Source organism: Topomyia yanbarensis, chromosome 1 (assembly GCF_030247195.1).
Source record: "Topomyia yanbarensis strain Yona2022 chromosome 1, ASM3024719v1, whole genome shotgun sequence".
In the NCBI taxonomy this organism is placed as follows: domain Eukaryota; kingdom Metazoa; phylum Arthropoda; class Insecta; order Diptera; family Culicidae; genus Topomyia; species Topomyia yanbarensis.
Window position 1 is genome coordinate 146337222 of NC_080670.1, and position 19001 is coordinate 146356222.

At 36.8% G+C, this 19001-nt stretch overlaps 1 protein-coding gene across 5 annotated transcripts in view; it reads left to right on the forward strand.

Moving 5' to 3' along the window:
* LOC131676632 (ras-GEF domain-containing family member 1B-like) overlaps window positions 1-19001 on the forward strand; it is a 94331-nt gene that overhangs the window by 23193 nt on the left and 52137 nt on the right. Inside the window, exons 1-2 of one of the 5 annotated variants that reach the window (XM_058955864.1) lie at window positions 2428-2611; window positions 3177-3840. The exons of 3 other annotated variants lie outside the window; for them this stretch is intronic. The gene's annotated coding sequence lies outside the window, so the exon portion shown is untranslated. Of the gene's footprint in view, window positions 1-2427; window positions 3841-19001 lie in introns of those variants that run through there. One more of the 5 variants, XM_058955855.1, reaches the window with a different exon arrangement.

Genomic DNA, 19001 nt, shown 5'->3' on the forward strand with positions numbered 1-19001 from the left:
CTAGCGTCCAAAAGGGGCTAACCTCCTTCTCTTATCTTTCGTTTTAGAGTTATGGTGTCCTTGGCAAAGTTGTTGTGTGACATCTAGCGCTTTATTGGATCATTTCATATTAGTTCGAAATTCAGTTGCTAGGGCGGCGCTGTTGACAACTTTTTAATGGAACGAAATAGAAAGATACTGTCCACGGTAAAGTTGTATTTTAGATAATTATAAATATATCTTCTGAAGATACCTTGGCTTTGAAATATGGCGCATTGTTGAAAATATAAACTGTAAATGAATGTTTCAACTAAAATCTTCTCTATCTCGAACATACAGAATCTACAAAGTTTGCATCTTCAGAAGATATGTTTAAAATGATATGACCCACAACTTTCACGAAGACACCACATTTCTATCTAGCTTTATTAAAAAGTTGATAACAGCGCCGCCCTAGCGACTGAACTCCGAACTAGTATGATCTAACCAAATAAAGCGCTAAGTGCCATACAGCAATTCTCCATAACGAAGGATAATACATTGATAATTGATTCCACGTTTTTAACTTTCCGACCACAATGTATCGTTTTACCCTTAATCCCTATTTTTTCGGTAAACTTTCGTTGTAGAGACATGGAACTGGAATTTTCGAAACATTATGCTCAATGATATACATTTGTTCAAGAAATATATATTAGACAGAAAATAGCCATAGTTGGCAAGTGTGTGAGCGGCCCTTACTTTCAGGAACAACTGTTTGGCCCGAAACGTCAACGTACAATGCAATCCAACCAAAAATAGTATTTACTGATTGCAAATCGATCGACTGATTTTTCTTTAAGCCTCGGAAAACGAACCAGAAAACTTGAATTTCCTTAAGACTCAATGTGGGGTTCGCCCCTTTTGGACGCCAGCTAGTAATGGGGTTACCTCTATGGTCAACTTTGACTGCTAGTAGCAAAAAATCCAAATCTATTTTTCAAAATTCTTAAATGGCTGTACACGTGGATTACTTAGAACTATCAAAAAATGCAAAAATGTCGTTTTTAGAAAACAAAAAAAAAAGGTTGTTAGGCTCCTTCGGGCGCCAACCATTCAGATATTTTTCGCTTTTTTTTACTTAATAACCCAATATTATTCATAACAGTTAACATAAAGATGAATCTCGGTGTAATATGCAATTCATTTGCTGCGGTGTAAAGAGATATAAGGTGGAAAGGTACCGCTTTTATTACTAGTTGCAATTAGCATATTTATATTCGGCCTGTGTTAAGCCAAAGAGGACCAAGTGCCATTTTGAGATACCAACATGCTCTAAAAACGCTGTCGCATCTAACATAGCACTTGCAACACCCTCATCTATTTATTTTTGGGAACACAAATTACAAACGTAAGCAAATAAGTGTTCCTTAACTTTCTATGTTAAAGATAAGGCATCTAAAATGCATTTTAACATGAAAAATGCAAGAAAAAAATTATGGCGCTCAGCTCGGTTTGGTTTAACGTAGGCAATTTTATAAAATATCCTGGTCTTATCAATGCGCAACTGTTTTAACCTAATTGATACTGCCTATATGATTAATTCTAGCCCATCATCATTCTGTTGGAACAGGCACACTACCCTATGTCAGTGTCTAATTTTGATGACATCTATTTCGTCTGAAGGGGTTCATTGACCGTATTATCAACGACACAAGACATAGTCTAAATTGCACGTCCTTGTAACAAATTTTGAGCAATGGTTGAACATAGAATATGTATTCATAAAGAAAAGATATATACGTACTGTGACAGATGTTACAAAGAACTCAGCAGATAGCCATTGAATGCTATTTGCGGAGACACGTGCCCAACCGGTACCACAATAAGACCAGGTGGGATAGCCTACCTAATAAAAATTTCTTTGAAAAATCAGCAGATCGACGCGGAAGAGCAATGCTAAAATTTCTACCTTTTTGCTTTTCAAGGGATGAAACTTGTTCAACTTAATTCATTTATTGGTCAAGAGAATAGCAATGTCGAAAGCATGCATTGAGTTACATGGAACTGCACGCAGCCACTCCACTACTGAAAGAGACACGATCTGCCATCACTGATTTCACTACCGTCACCGTGTTACTGCTATCAAGACGTTCATTCGCATACTAGACCCACGTGTCTAAGAAATCTGATTGGTTGCTTATGAAAAATCCTGGATTTTATGAAATTATAAATGGCTAATAAGTATGTAATACATTCTAGTTAAAGTTCATTTATATCGAAGGCCAGAAACATTACCAAAAACTTCTTGCCGGCATCCAAATACAAATCGATTCGAGTTTACTAATGAAACGCAAACGCACGGAAAATCTCACACAAGCCAAATGAGAGCGAATACTGCCTCTCCAAACACTCACCATTGCTGTTCATTTCAACTTTTAGCTCATCACAGTCCCGCGTCGCACCGAGCGTTCAGAAGTGAACTTCAGGTGACTGTGATCAGATGTGGAAGGGTAGAATGTGTTGTGCTCGTTCTGCAGTACGCTTGTGAAATAAAGAAACAACCTTGGAAGCTTCGTTCGTTTGAAATTTCTAATTATCGCACCTCCGTGAGTTGTTCCGCGACGAAATTATTGTGAGGTCAATAAAAGAGGTAAAAAGTAGCGAATTCTGCAGATACGATTTTTATCTCGGGCTGATACTACGATAAAAAGTGACTACGATTTTGCATCGCAAGTAAAGTTTTTGTGTTGAGAATTCTATAATGCTGATGCGGTGGCCGCGAGAAAAGATATCTATGTGTTGGTGACTATCGTGTCGAGGCAAAGCTGATGCACTTCACCTCCAGACAGGAGTTGACCAATATATTTTATTGGATTTTGAAACCCGAACTGGGCGATTCGAAGCCAAAAACGGAAAGCGATAAAACATCTGCGCTCTTCAATTGGAGTATATATTAGTTAGTCGTAATATGTCGAATTGAAAATATGTTTGCCACTTTTTACAAGGCACGGAATGATGTCATAATTTTGACCCGAGCTTGGTATGTGCTGCATTATTCGGAATAATTAACGTTGAAATAAGTGTGTAAAACGATCTAATTGGTAACAAAATGCAGTAACCAGTTTTTTCTCGTTGATTGGAATATTAAAATTATGCTTCAACGGCAAAGAAAATAGAATGAAAAGTGGACCAACCTAATGTGTGAATCTTTTTAGAAGTTTCGTGTCTAGTGTGCTTTTATTACACTTTCCACTTTGATATGCTGTTTCGGCATTGGTGTCTTGTGCTTTGACTACAGTTTTTTTTATACAAGTCCCAAGTATTCTATATGTATTAGATGTAAACAAACACTGAATGTTTGTGTGCGTCGACAAAGTGTGTTGAAAGGAGTTTTACACTTTTGTCGCTAAAGAGTGTGAGTGTCCCAATCCAAATAAGTAACAAACAAGGACCAGTTCGAGATCAAAACAAAGTCTGAAAAATGCTGCCTTGTATGATAGTCGCCAGAAGTGAACTCCAGCGAATGGAACTCAACCCACCGAGAAAGTCCACTCTACACGAAGCTGTGTAAAATGGCTGCCGTCGTTTCGAAACCAATATTTATCACTGTCGCCAACGCAGAGCTCATATCGGTACTTGGCAGCAAGCTGCTTTAAGTAACTGGAAAGTAATAGTTGACACAACTGCAAAGTTGTATATCTATGGCCACTTGTGTGCTTTACTTCCGGGTATTGGACTATTAAAACAGAAATGCTCGGATAGTAATGCCTACATTGAATGGATGAGAAATAAATCCGCGCCAAGCTAAACGCAACCACATCATCGTCTGATTTCGATGCACCACAGACCATCTGAGGGATTGTTTGTCGTGATTAGCAAGTATGTATATTACTTTTATATTCGTCAATTTACTGTTATACAGATAAATTAGTTGTAAAATGAAACACGAGTACCATTGTTTGCAACAAGAACCAAGAAAGACATATTAGTAATATTCAATATAGGTGGTTTTAGGGTGTTTTGATTATTTTTTTATAGCAAAGAGAACCGGCTCTCATTTCGAGCATTTAAGTTTGGTAAAAATAAACCGCATATTCAGAGGTAATTGGGATATCTTTACTAGGTACCGATCTTCCCATTAAAGTATCCCCTGTGCGTTTTTTGTCAAACATAAATTTCCCGGTAGATTATATAGTTCATCACATTTAAATAACACTGCGCGATTGAAACTATCCATTTTTAGATAATGTCACGAAAAATATCTAAAACTAGTATGTGTCATACATGGAACTCTTAAGATAAAGTAAATCTTCAACATCGTTTTTCTCTGCTTGCTGTTTTTCGTTATTGGACTTATATGCATTTAGAGGCAGTGATGTGTCAATGATCGTTTCCAACGTTGCTCTTTCAGCATCTTTTTTGCATGCTTTGAAAAATTAGATCAAGTAATATCAATGTTTTACAGTTTAATAAAAGCTTTATAAAAATCAGTCAAGCTTTATAAAAATCAATCGAAGACAAGTATGTGCGACATACCAACAAGGTTTTTATTCTTATGAACACTTGACCAGAGAAACTTGGGCCTTCAGATTGGTTTTGAATAAAAATTTAAACATCGTTGATTAAAACTTTTGACCTTATATGATAGCAGTTTCGGTTGCATGGGGCTGGCTACTTTGACAGTTATTTCAGTAAAAGAAAAAGCGCCAAAGATGCGCTGCGAAACATTGATTAATTTTTTTAATTATGGAAAATAAAATTTGACTACGTGATTGTCCCATTTGAAATATTTACTATATGCACAGTTTGGTACACAATTTAAAGAGCAGATCTCCTACTTAATCAAAACAAACAACCCAGTACATAGGTCGTCATGCTCTATCGCATCGAAGATTTACGGCCAACTGCAGATGATAATTCATAGTATTGTAAATATGTTGTATGATTTGATATTTCTCAGAATAATTGAGCCAAACTGAAACCGGGAATTTAACGTGGGAATTTTGTAAACCACAATGGACTGACTGCAGCCGTATAAAATTAGATTGACGATGTTTTTAAAACCAGTTCTCCATCATCCTGTGCGGAACCAGCTCACACGTGGACTGCGAACAATCAAACGATTCTTCCGAGTGATGGCGGAAAAGGGCGAATGATATACCGAACCGGTCTGACAGAGTATTAAAGGAATGAAAACTATCAATGGTAGATACAAATTGAAAATGGCTTTTGAGTATTACAGCTCGCTCAAAGTTGTGGGTGGAGTATGACTGACAGATTGGTGCTATTTATAGATTTGCCTGTCGGCGTGCAGACAGTGTTTGCGATTCTGTTGTTAGTCCATTGACGCGCAATGTGGGAGCAGTGGGATGTTTGGAAAGAAAAAAGGAACGTTTGCGTTTACAGAGTACGAACACGCCATAAAATAAAATTTGGAGCAATGACTAAACACCGTTTTAAGATCGATATTTTTTCTAGGTCACGTGGGTGATAGCTTAGTTTATTTCCGTTCTCATATCGTTCCAGGTCAATTAAATTCATTTAATGATCCTATGATTAGTGTGAATCTGACGTAACCTGTTCCGAAATAACTTGGAACGACTTTCCGAAACGGAGTATGTTCGAATAATGCGTGGTAATTATATGCAGGGTGTGCGTCGCTTATTAATATATTTATTTACTGGATTGAATTTCGATTCCTTGGTTGCACCAGGCAATCTGCTTGGTGGTTCTATTTCACTTGGGAATTTTATACTTACCACTCTGTTTCTGTATATTCTGAAGATCAACTCAAACAATTGTTATAACATCAAGCATGTTGACCCAAATATAGCTGAAATCAAAGTAGACATCTCTGGGGACACTAAGAACTAAACCAGAAATAGGCTGATAGAGGCCATTGAGATTTCGTGACAGTCATGTAGTATTATGGTGAGAGTAATGTTACACGGTTGAAAAGTCGTTTAAAAAGTTGATACAGAGAGTGCTAGTCTATTCAGTCAATTTTCGTACAATAATGCAACATTTGATAATTTTCCTAACTTTTCCTTGCGAAATGTCGAAAACTGGGCGAGTAGCAGTGAATCTTCGGGACACCTCGAAAAAACGCGGTGCACATCTTAACTCTAAATCTAGTGTACCGTTTGTTTTGAAATTTTGCACAGTCCTTCACATGATTCCCGACTTTAAAAAAATTATTTTTATTTTTCACAATTTCATATTAGGGTAATTATTCTGAATCGCGGCTTTTTCGAAAAATAGATTTTGAGTTTTGATGTAGACGTTTAAGTGTAGGGAAAATGTTTCCACACATACCATCAAATGTTAACCCTCACAGAGCTATTTTATGGGCAACATCATGGTTGTAGCGTCTGGAAGCTACAATAAGCGGTAGACGCTATGGGTTTTCGACGGCTGTGGTATCGCACACAGTTAAACCGTGTACGATTTTTTCGGGTACCAGCACGGTGTGACATATTTTTTTTATTTTTTCTCCATTAGGGAGAAAATTGTTTAAAACCAACTTCGCGCGTGAAGAGCACAAAACCTATAACTAAATTAGTTATGGGATTTGCGTTTCGACTTATCAGAATCCGACACAAACTTAGTTAACGGACTAAGCTAACGCCGGATTAACGCTAGCTTAAAAAAAACGGAGTCACAGTTTGTGTTCCTAAGCAAACTCCTAGTCAAGCGTGATGTCCCGCAAGAAGCCGACATTGTTTCCCAAGGGAAACTACCCGAAGTGCTAAAAAACGGTTACCTCTGGTGGAACGGCCCTGAATGTCTCCAAACACTACAATAGCTGAAATTGCACTGGGGATCAGTAGAACCTTGAGAGTCAGTGGCGGATCCAGGGGGAGGGTCCTGGGGGTCCGGACCCCCTCCGCAATTTTTTAACTTGTTAAGAAATTTTAAAATAATTTCTATTTTTAATTCGTTCTAAGCTCAACATCATTCTAAATCAGATTTAACCATCAAAGCTTACTTGAGGTTATTAGATATTACGTATTGTATATTGAAAATTTCAAAATAGAAATTTCAGACCCCCTCCGAAATTTTTTTCTGGATCCACCCCTGTTGGGAGTGCAAAACATCTTTCAATGTGCAACTCCTGATAATCCTAAAGTGTTTATTGATCAATACCGGTGTCGGCCAGGCCCGAACGTACATCGCGGAAGGAAAGGAAAGAAATGTTAGCCCAATACTTGCTTTTGCTAGAGGCCGTATATACTACGGCTCACTCCACAGGTATCACGGGAGGAAAATATTTGTTAGTAAGTGCGGGGTGCGATTCTTCTTCATGTTATTTTCAATCAGCCCATTGCCGCTACAAAACTAAAGACCGACACCATCAACTTATGGATTGGGGACCAACGGCTTTACTTCCCTTCCAAAGGAAGACGTGACCACAGATTTTTTCTCCTCAAAAAAGCTTCAATGACCTCGGCTGGGATTGAACTCAGACCAGCTGGGATAGGTGGCGGTCACGCTTACCATTCAACCACCGGCTTCGTCGTGTATCGTCAGTATTCTGGATTATGTGGTATAACTTGAGGTCATCAGCGAATGACAACCGTGGTCCTTCTAAACAAAAGTTGGCGTCGTTGAAATACAAGAGAAAAATCAAAGGACCAACAGGGCGGCCTTTTGAAATAATGGATGAAGCGAAGAGCTCTTCGGGTACACAATAATCTATCTTGACAGCTCGATGGCTATTACTTAGATCCGATTGCATCCTACGGAGAATATTAGTACAAAAGCCAACTTTGTCATTGCAATAGCGTGATTAATCTTGTCAAAAGCACCTGAAAGGTCCGTATAGATTACATTAGTTTGAAGGCCGTCAGACATGGCATCTGTTGTGAACTAGTTTGAAGGCCATGAGACATGGCAGGTTGTGAACGACAGAAGATTCGTAGCTGTTGAACGTTTCAGCATAAATCCATTCTGAGTCTGAGAGATGTACTGTTTAGGGTTCGCAGTACCGACCCTTTTTGGCGAGAACCGGTACTACGGTACTGAAGCCCTCAGTACTGGTAGTACCGGTAAAGTACAGGTACTCGAATATTTTTTTGAAAAATTCGAAAAAAGCTTCAAACTGAAATTGAATGCTCAAACTGATGATCTTATTCTCAGATGATTGATTTGTGCTGATCAAAAAACATGTTTATTGTTTTTAATTGCTTCGGAATGGCAAGACTCATTTCACAGAAGATATTTTTCGTATAGGTTCTTTTATTTCGAAATCTAGGCCACTTTGAAATCAATAACTGCTAAGTGGTGCGACTTTCGTCGACTTGAACAGATGGTAAATGTATGAAACCCTATTAACAACAGTAATCGCATTTCCTCTCTTGCTTTTCTGAAAATTGGTTTCGACCTTTATGTCGTTTGCCTACTATTCTCTAATGCATATCAAGGCTCCTTGCTTTCCTGTAAACTATGGAGTTTTGCTGAAATTTCAGATCACCAATAATTGAAAATCGCCCCATTTGAAGCAGTTCACCAAGTCTAAAACTGTTAGAACTGTTAGCTACTAAATCGCTGTTCGTTCTTTTATAGATAAGTGAATAATGGAAACCAATCAGAATGTCGCTAATGAAACTTTAACTTATAGAATTATTATGATGATAGCCCCACCTCATTCCCACACAAAGATGATATCTCAACGATTTATCTAGAACGAAAATATAATTAAACGTTATCTTGCAGACCGATATTTCGAACCAGATCCCCCTGCAGAGTTAACATATTTGTCATAAAAAATTGTATTGTACCGAAAATACCGGTACTGGCTTTTGTTCAGTACCGGTATTGCGGTACCAGAATGGGTCGGTATTCCCGGGATTTTCGGTACCGGTATTACGGTACTGTGTGCAGTGATTGAAAATGGTTTCCATCACAGCCATTTCAAACCGCTTAGGAACTGCACTTAGCGTTGTGATACCACGATAGTTATCAAGTTCCCTTTTATTTCCTTTTTCGTGAACTGGAAACATGGAGGAGAATTTTCAGTGGTTGGGAAGTACCGGTTGTTAGCGACAAATGAAACAGATGACAAAGAAGTTGAAGCCTTCATTTTACGAAATGCTAGTTATACCATATTATTGTCGATATTGAGTTCAAAGACTGGTATGATTGAGGTACATTAAGTGTCGCACATGGAACCTGGGTCGGTGCAAGTTTCTCGTTGGAGAAAACATTTGTTGCTCGTTTGCATGCTTCCAGAAAGTTTTAGGTTCGGACTTCAACCTGCGTTGCACGTTTCGCAAGTAATTAGCATGGAATGGTAATGTCGCAGCATGTAACCCCTAAATTTGGAGTATTTCTTCAGAGAGGCTCTTTTAGCTGCTTTTAATCATCTCAACACGGCAGTTTGTCACGCTGGAAGCCTAAATTGAAAGCCGCTTCTTTTAGGTATGATTGCATAGCTCAAAACATAAGAAGCGATCTGAACTGCAGCGTTGACATCATTATTGCCGAGAATTTCGTTTCAGTGGATATTTCACAGGAAGTCGTCTCTTCTAAAGTTTGAGATGACGGTGCCAGAAATATTGCTGTCATGCTTCACACGCACAATATTCAGAGGAAGGTGGTGTCTAACAATCTTCACCATGGAGAACGGAGATGCGGTAATTGTTGTCAGTTTTGCTCAAAAAGCAGGGATCGAGGATTCGGTTGTTCTCGTTCACCACCTTATTCGTTTGATGCAGCAGATGTAAACTGCAGCAGTCAAGCAAACTGGAGTTAGAGGTATATTAAGACAAACAAGTTATTTACATATAAAGTTCATTATCTCTGTAACGATTGAGATTTGATGGCATCTGTAGAATAATTTATTTAAATTCATTTGGTAAATGAAGATGTATTTGAAATACAAATAATAGAGTAACCTCGCTGCACAAACAAATGGCTGATGAAGTAAACGACCGAAGCATGATCTCGAACACAGCAGCACATCTTCGGGTAAACAGAAATTCGTTCTTCTTTCACCCTCATCGAAAGATGTCAATTTTTCGAAACTCTGTGAATGATCGTCAAAGTTCGAAATGAGCTAAATTGGTTGGTACCTATATCACATGAGGTAAAAGGTGATGTTTTAGAGTGGGAACATGAGAACAGTAAAAGCACAATTTTTCACGCAAGTACCTTGTAGTTGTGTTGTACATGCGCAAACAAGTAAAACAGACGTGACCTAGCCTTAAAATTACTCTAATCAGGCTTAGTTATTAAATCATTTGATATTTCTTACCCTTTACTACTGTATACCACGTTCCGTGCTCAGCAGGTTTCTTCATTTATTTTAAAGAAACTAAGCATGTCCATAAAACAAGCACGATCCTACATATCATGCTATGCACATAAAGTAAGTGAAAGCATTGAACCATGGAACGAATGCCGTTGCGTAGCCAACTACTAGCGAACCCCCATAGATCAAAGCTGTGCCTAAAGTTGTAAAAGATATGTCACGGGTTTCATGGTGTTGTTCCATAAAATACTTTTATTATTCATATCTCAGGTGTCTGGCATGAACACAAGTTGTAGTTGATAAGGGGCGCCTCGAACGAATATTATTACTATACCCACATGTTTTTAAGCAAACACAAACGAGTTCATAGTATATGATTCAAGAATGATTATCGTATGATTCATCGGTTAAACCAATAATTACAATATGTGTTTTATAAGATAGTTTAAATGAACTCAAATGTTTCATTGAATGTTCCTGTTTTATTGCTCCAAAAATGCACAAAAACTCTTCCTTTAATTGCTTAATGATCGATTTTGCATCGTTCTGTGAAAGCCTGGTATGTAATTATAATATTGCTAATATTACTTGTATCTGCCAAGCAACGAAAAATCAATTATAAGATAATAAATACCACTAAAATCTGTTACGAGTATCTCTTAAAGTAATTTTGTTCCCGTCGACGATATGCTCGCAAATTAAAATGAATTCACTGATGAACGATAGTAACTATTTACCCATATGTGGTTGGTGATCGCCACGCGTGGGCATTCTCGCATGTGTCTTGCAGTCTTGCACGTTATGGGGATATAAAGCAAAGCACTAAACATACTCAACGTAAAAAAAAAAAACAAAATAAGGTATGTTTATTTCATTACCGTGCAATGAATTAATTTATTTTCGAAAGTCTTCAATAATGAGAAATGCAAGCTTGTGATGTGACGATTTTTGAAAATATGTTTTCGTGGCTGCGGGATCCGGGTTATGTACTATGAACAAGCCGATCATGGTCATTTTCGAAGACATCATGTCCACGGCCGAGACAATCTCGGTAGTTGCACTGAACGATTGAATTTGGTGTCATGTACGAACACTATCGTAAACTGTAGCGCAGACATCAAGATTAAAGTGACAGCGCAAGTTGTGAGGGTGCATAAATTAAGTTAAATCGCAATTACCTGACCGTAAAGGTACGCAATCACAACCTAGCAATATTGAACTCCTATACAATAGTTCTGGAAAACATTTAAAAAACATTTGAACGCCCCTAATGTCGCATGACGCACTATGGGGTAACTGACCTAAAAAGTTGGCCAAAAATAATTTTCTGCTATTAGCTTTACCACAACAAAAAAATCCTTCAACCGGTGTGAAATTTGTTCCCTCTTGATATTTTTTCAAAAACAAACCTAAGTCAAACAATTGCGATAAAAATTGTCCAACATGACCATGGTTACCTTTGTAAATCATTTTTTACCTGTTTATTAATTTATTTATAAACGACCGAAAATCATTAACAGGCTGCAATCGGCTTCAATAATCTAAACACACTTGAAAAGTTTTTTTCTGTTTTTATTGGTTTTAGGGATCGTACCGAAACCACAGAGAACAGACATATACGCCAACACAAACATTCCCGGAAAACCTGTATAAACATTTAAATGAAAATACGTTGAAAATCACCATCGTATACAGGTTTGCATGCATGAATCACCATTGTATCCGAAATTGCACCCAACGCGCGTATAGCGATTGCTGGCCGATCGTAGCGCCGGCTAGCGGCAAGTTGATACTCGCTGGTGGCATTTCGAAATGACAGTTTCACTTCTTACACACATTCAAAACTTTACTTGTATGTCAGTTCTCAGTGCCTAAACCATGTGTTTTGAGTGTTAACCATTCCAATCCGTGTGAGATTTTCCCCAATACAAAAAGTTATATCTTAACAGATATTTGTAGTTTTCTCAGTAAGTACCTTCACGTTGAACTTTGCGCATACGAACGTCACTATGTTTTATTGATCTTCAATTGATTTGACATTACTGCTTTTTATTTGTTATGCATTCAATATAACACATTATGAAATTTTACTAAAAAGATAAAATAGGATATTCATTCTTCAAAAAAGAACTCCTTTGCTTGCGGGACATTACGCAAGACTAGGGGGCTTGCTCAGAAACAGAAATCGATTTTTCGTTTTTAGCTAGCATTCATCCGACGTTAACTCAGTTGTATCACTAAGTTAGTGTCGAATTCTGATGAAAAGAAACGCCTCTTCAATAACTACCTAATTCAGTTATACGTTTTGTGACCTTTACGCACAAATGTTATTTGAAATAATTTTCCCCTTGGCGGGGAAAAAATTATTGTACCTAAATTTTCTCTATTGAGGAGAAGCAGTAGTGAAAAAATATTCAGGAATATTTATCTCAAAATAACAATTTTTAGAATAGTTAAGATAGATAATATGGTTTTCTAAGATAACAATGAGTCCATAAATGAATTGTTCAGTTCTAGTAGAAGCTTTTTCCTATTGTTTGTTTTGAATGGAAGCATGGGTGTTTATTTTTAATAATATTTGTTTGTATGTCAAAAAAATATAATAGTACATTAATAGTTATATTTTAAATGAATATATGAAATATAGGTTAATGTAAAAGTTTTTTTTTTCTGCCTATTTTGACCAACTTTTTGTTCTAGCTACTCCACAGTGCGACGTGGCGCAGTATAATTGCTAAATAAAGCACATGATACGTGTAAGGTCGAATCTATAGTGTACATTATTAACCAATATTCGAGAAAAAATATTAAGCAAAGCCTTTACACTTCATTCGCCGCAGATTTTTTGCATGCAGAACAATTGCAGGATTAGTCAACGATCCTATGAGATCAGCAAAGTTATTGGCCACTCCGAAAGAAATTAGCATACACACTTTACTTTAAAAAAATAAATGAGAACGATTTCTATACCCTTCTTTTGAAAGAAAGATAAAAATACATATGCATAGCCTTCGACATGGGATCAGCAATAAGATAATGGCCAGGTTTGCCTTGAAAGCACTGCATCGACCAATGAATATTGTGATTTAGTATGCAGTCAAGTCATCACTATACAAGCTCATAGCATGAAATATCAGCAGACGCAGCCTCTTATTAAATAAGACGTTGCACGCTGAACCGCAAGAAAACCGTTTCACAGATCGTGGACACTATCCATAAAGGCTACAATAGTCTTATAATTACTACACTTGCTTTCGTTTTGTATAGTGATAAATTTAATAATTAAATTTTCCAGCTTTCGAACACTTTTTTTAATATAGAGTTTTTAACCTTAGGGTCATTAGTCTCTTAGATTTTGAACACTTTTTGTAGCTACCATTTACTCATCATCCTAAATCCCTTTGATTGTATGCTATTCTTCTATCGCTATCTTCTGCCCAATAAAAATCAGTGTTCACCTGTATCAATACTTGCATTTTATCGGTCAACAGGTTCTTGTCTTGATCAATGACCAAAACCCGCTGTCGGAGTGCTATTGATTGCGTTTTCATTTCGCTTTTACACAACATAACCCTTTCGTTCTCTGCGAGAACGTTTTCATCGTACTCCCTTCGGTTGTTGGCGAATATATGTTTGTTTGTGTAGTGGACAACCCAATAAAGTCATCGTGTTGTGTTTACTATATCTATTTATATTTATAAAGCTTCTAAGCTAGGTGATGAGTATGGTTGTGCTGTCTTGAATTTAACATAAAAATGCATTATTTTAACTTTATCCGACGTTTCGGTCCGTTCGAGACCTGTTGGTTATAGACAAAATAGTGCGTTTTTTACATTTCTTATAATTTAAATTTAAAGATTGCACAGCTACATACATAAGCAAAAATGGAAACAATCAACACTTACTAATAAAGATGGCTAGTTAGACGTTGTGCGTAACTAAATAAAACAATAAAATAGCTTTACCTTCATGTTTGGGGCACCTAAATTCCCTGGGCCTATGATCTTGTACCCATGCATATAGACGTTACTTAGTTACCAAAGTATGGTCACTACGATTATAAGATTATAAACTGAGTGATTACTACCCTGCCGTTATAAGCCTAATTGTCCCATGTTCTATGGGATTTCCTGTATACATGGGACAATTATGCGTAGAACAGCAGTACAGGTTTTATGCATCTTGCATTGAGTGACTGAGGCTGAGAGTTGAATAAACTGAATAAGTTCTCGTGAAGAGTCCGATGTATAAAAAATGAAATCTGCATTATCCGCCCTAAACAGCAATGCCTGACTTGACATTCCGTTGCGGAACTTAACATTCGGTTTCAGTAGACGTCGCAATAGATTGTTAGTTCATTGGGATGGACTGCAGGACTAAGATTTTACTAACTACTAGCAATCCTTCCGTACTGGGATTCGAAAATAGGACGGGCACCTTCTGAACTGCCAGGCCAGGGTTTCAAATAGTCATAGTGTTTGATTGTTGTTGTAGAGAAACAGGCAAAGCTAGTTAATTCAGCCAATAAATCTGCACCTTTGAGATAAATAATATGGATTTCACCAGCTGTTTTCTATAATTGAATATAAAAAACTTTCATTGCATGAGATAAGCGTTCATAACGATATTTGTTGTATCTTTGGACTGTATCAATCTACGCTTCGCCAGTTTTACAGACGAACAATTTCATACCACTATCGTAACATACCCTCGTATTATTTGCGCTCTCTCGCGGAAATCGTGTGTTGCCTTCTTCGAATGCCTACGCTGTGTTTATCTCGCTGTCCCATTTAACATATTGTAAATAAAATTCATGTCATAAACTCAATGCTGTGTAATTATTAGAAATAAAATGTTTCGGAATGTATTGTTTTTGAGCTAAAATTTGTGCTCTCGATTGGCAACTTGACCAAACAAACCATTTATTTATGTAGGAGCAAGTGCAGAGTAAAGAAAAAGCCAATACCGCATTTTTTTCTGAAAGGAAAATCTATTGCATAAATTTTCTACTGATTCGTAGGCGTTAAGTCAAAAAATACTTTCATTAGCTTCATATGGCTGAATTAAGAAACATCTACCTCAAAATATGTTAATTTTATGATTCTCCGTTTTGCTCTTTATCTCTTGAAAATTCAAACCGCACACTTGGCTCGGTTGCTGCTTTATAGTTTTGTTTAGCTGTCGACATGTATTCGAACAGCTATAAGATTGGAACATTTATAAGGGTCCACCGTCCCATATACGCATGTAAAATTCTATTGTCGCACAGAAAAATAAAAATTTCAACATTTCGTTATATTACATGAAAGTTCCAATCGATTTCGGTAGAACAATAATAAATTGTGAACAAGTAGCAGTAATCGTACACTTTTCGGGTGATTTGACGCCTCCTCTCTGACTCGTTTGTGCGACGGACAACAAGCGTTGGCCATGGCAAAAAGAAATTGCGTCATGGTGCGAAGCGTGCGTCCAATCTAAATCAATTTATGTTTATTTACCTTCGTTCACGAGCTAGTCGACACATCATGAAGATCAATTTACGAGAGGCCCCCTTATCATTGTTGAGGCTATCAAGCCCCTTCTACTGATTGTGTGTGAATGGATAGTTTACTACTATCAACCAACTTATTCATACCTACGGCAATGTTTAAACTTGAGTCAATATCATACAGCCAAGATTAAATGAATTCACGGAATGGGATCATATTCAAACTATTTGACTAAACTTTTTAACCCCACCAAATGGTGACGTTTTTTTATTTCTAAGGTTAACTAAAGTCCATTTTAATGTTAACTTGTTTACAGTGTTCGCAACATAGATTTTTCATCAGTTTTCATATCGTGAACAAGCTTATTTTCCCAATTCGATCATTTTATTGAAAACGGGGTAATGTTTCGTATTACATTGTCAATGATATCAATTTGATAACGTCTTTTTGGTGGTATCCAACGGTGGAAACAGATCGAAATGGTGTAAAAAAATTATGTAAAAAATCACTCCAGACGCAGGATTCGAACCTGCAACCCTTGGGACTCCAACCCAATACACAAACCCTTGTGCTATCCCTGGGTTATGATGACGTCTCAGGAAGAACACGTAAATAGCAGCTGCGGTTGTGTGTGATCTCATTTTCGAGGCAGGGTACGATCACAGTAGTCTATATGATAGTCATGAGTTTTTCCCGAGATGTCATCATAACCCTGGGATAGCATAAGGATTCGTGTATTGGGTTGAAGTCCCAAGGGTTGCAGGTTCGTATCCTGCATCTCGGGCGATTTTTTCATGCTTTCGTTTCGATCTGTGTTCCTCGTTGGATACCACCAAAAAACGTCACGACAAAACTAGAAAAAAATGAATTATTCAATTCTTAACATATAATTTCTTGTGCTGATGGACTTCACGATTTTTAGATCACTCAATTTAATTTTTTTTTATTTTAGGAATATTGTTCAGGGTCATTATATCCACTTAGAGATCTCAAAAAATAGGGCATATTCGCATTTTTACCATTATTTGTTTTAATACTTTTAGTGTATGTTTCAAGGTATTTGTAGTAATTTTTATGTTAAAAATATCTGTTAAATGACAGTGATATAGGGTTGCCACGCATCACCTCATTTTGTACCTCATGCGTGGTAGTCACGATAAATCAAGAGCGGCTTATCTTCAGTTGAGAAGAAACACTTTTTCATTAGTACATGCTCGGACACACTACGCGATTGGAGGATTTTACATAAGAGTGTCAATTTCCTTGAAATTTTTTAGTCATTTTAGACTTATTGAATTGATTTTTTTTACCTAAAAATAGAAATATACCATGGGTGGGCGTAGCGTAGTTGGTAAATCGATTGCCTTGTACGCAGCGCACCTGGGTTCGAGTCCCAACCCCGCACATAGGGTTAGAAAATTTTCATAAGAGATTTTTCTAACCCGAAGAGGCGAATGGCCTTAAGGTTAAAACCTCTATAATCTAAATAAAAAAATTGAAATATACCCACTTAAAATAAAAATACCTTTGTTCATGAAGAAGTCATTGTGATAAGAAAAAGGGTGAAAGTTTCAATTTATAAGTTTAGTTTAATGGGAAGAGCGCTTGAAAGCTTAGTGTTATAAGCAAGAATTTTATTGTATAGGAATATTTCTTGGTGTGGATATTCCCAAGTAATTCCACACATCATTGCAATCACAATATTCCTTTAAGAGGAGTGTCTTTTACACCAGTGCTCAAACCGAAGGTTATGTTGGTTTACGATTTTGAATGCAAGGTAACACTGGATTTTTTTGTAACGTGAAAATTTATTTACACATTCATTATGCATGAAACTCTCGATGAAATTACCCAATACGGGAAATTCAATAAGTTTTGTAAAGCTTATTAGTCGATGAACCACAAAAATTTGAAAAAAGATCGAGGAAAATGCCATCATGAAAACCGAGAAATCTCATATTTTACTGCATAATTTGCTCACTATTCTTCAAAATAATTTATTTTTTTTATTCAGTTTTCTGTGGTTCGTCGACAGACTACACATGTTGGGCATTCTCATAAAAAAATCAAGTCATCTCGTTGATTAGTTTTTGCGTTATCGTGTACGACAATTCGAACAACGCGGTTTCGATAAAAAACGCTATTAAAGAATGTCCCACATCAAATTGCATCACGGAGAAAAAACGCTGTAGCAAATAATCCATTGCGTATTTTCTCTTGAAAATTTGGGTAGAAGTAGTTTAGAGTGTATTGTTTACACTGTATTTTTATCGCTGTCAGTTTTTAGAAAATTGCTGTCGATAGATTGAAATCTGCGTGAGTTAACAGCAAATACGCACGAGGAATACATGGCTGTTTAAAACAAAAGAAGTTCAGAGTGGCCAATACTAAATACTAAAAAGCGAATAAAAAAGAAGTCGATTTTTTCCCCTCAACACCATACACCCCTGTTAAATGGTCGCAAATGAAATCCCTAACAAGCAATAAAAAACCTTAAATACACCTCGTGATACAAGGTTTGACGTTGTGTCATTACTACTTTCCAAATGACCAGCAACAAACGCTTTTGCATCAATTGACAGGAAATAATAAAAAATGATTTAAATGGTAACCCTTTTCAACTCAAGTTCATAATCATTAAGCGGCTAACTCAAAAATCGTATTCCGGCTAAAGTATGGTGTAACATCTCAAACCAGGTACTACATATGTAAAGTTTGGCTAGATTCATCCCCAGCACAACTTTAAACATGAGCTAGGAGGACTGTATATTGCAATGAATGAATAGAGCTTCTGGCAAATATCAGGTAATGTTACGCAACCAAACAACGCATAAATTTAAATTTATTATTATTCATTTTTACTATACTTGTTGGCTCTCGCCAAGGTTCCTCTCTTGGAGTAAGTGTGTGTATTTAAATGAAATAAGTATACAGCATGCTGTATCGATCCGATTACATCAATTAGTAAGCTAGCGAATTGTTTACGTGTTATTCAAAATAGTATCTTAAATGTTGTAAATGAATAGTAGAGTCAATAGCCAATTAAATTTTCCTGTTTTTATCAGTATATCTTCACCAATCGAAGAGATAAATGTGAGAATCATTGACGATTCTATCTATTCAAATATAGATTGAAAATACAAGTTCTTCTCTTAGTCGATAAAAATGTTAAAATACCATTTTGGCTTCAGTTCGAACAGATATAAACAGTTATTATATACTCGTGCATCAGCAGGAACCAACTACGCAGAAGACGTCTGGTGAACAACTTCGCTTGCCGCATGAATGATTCATGCTAT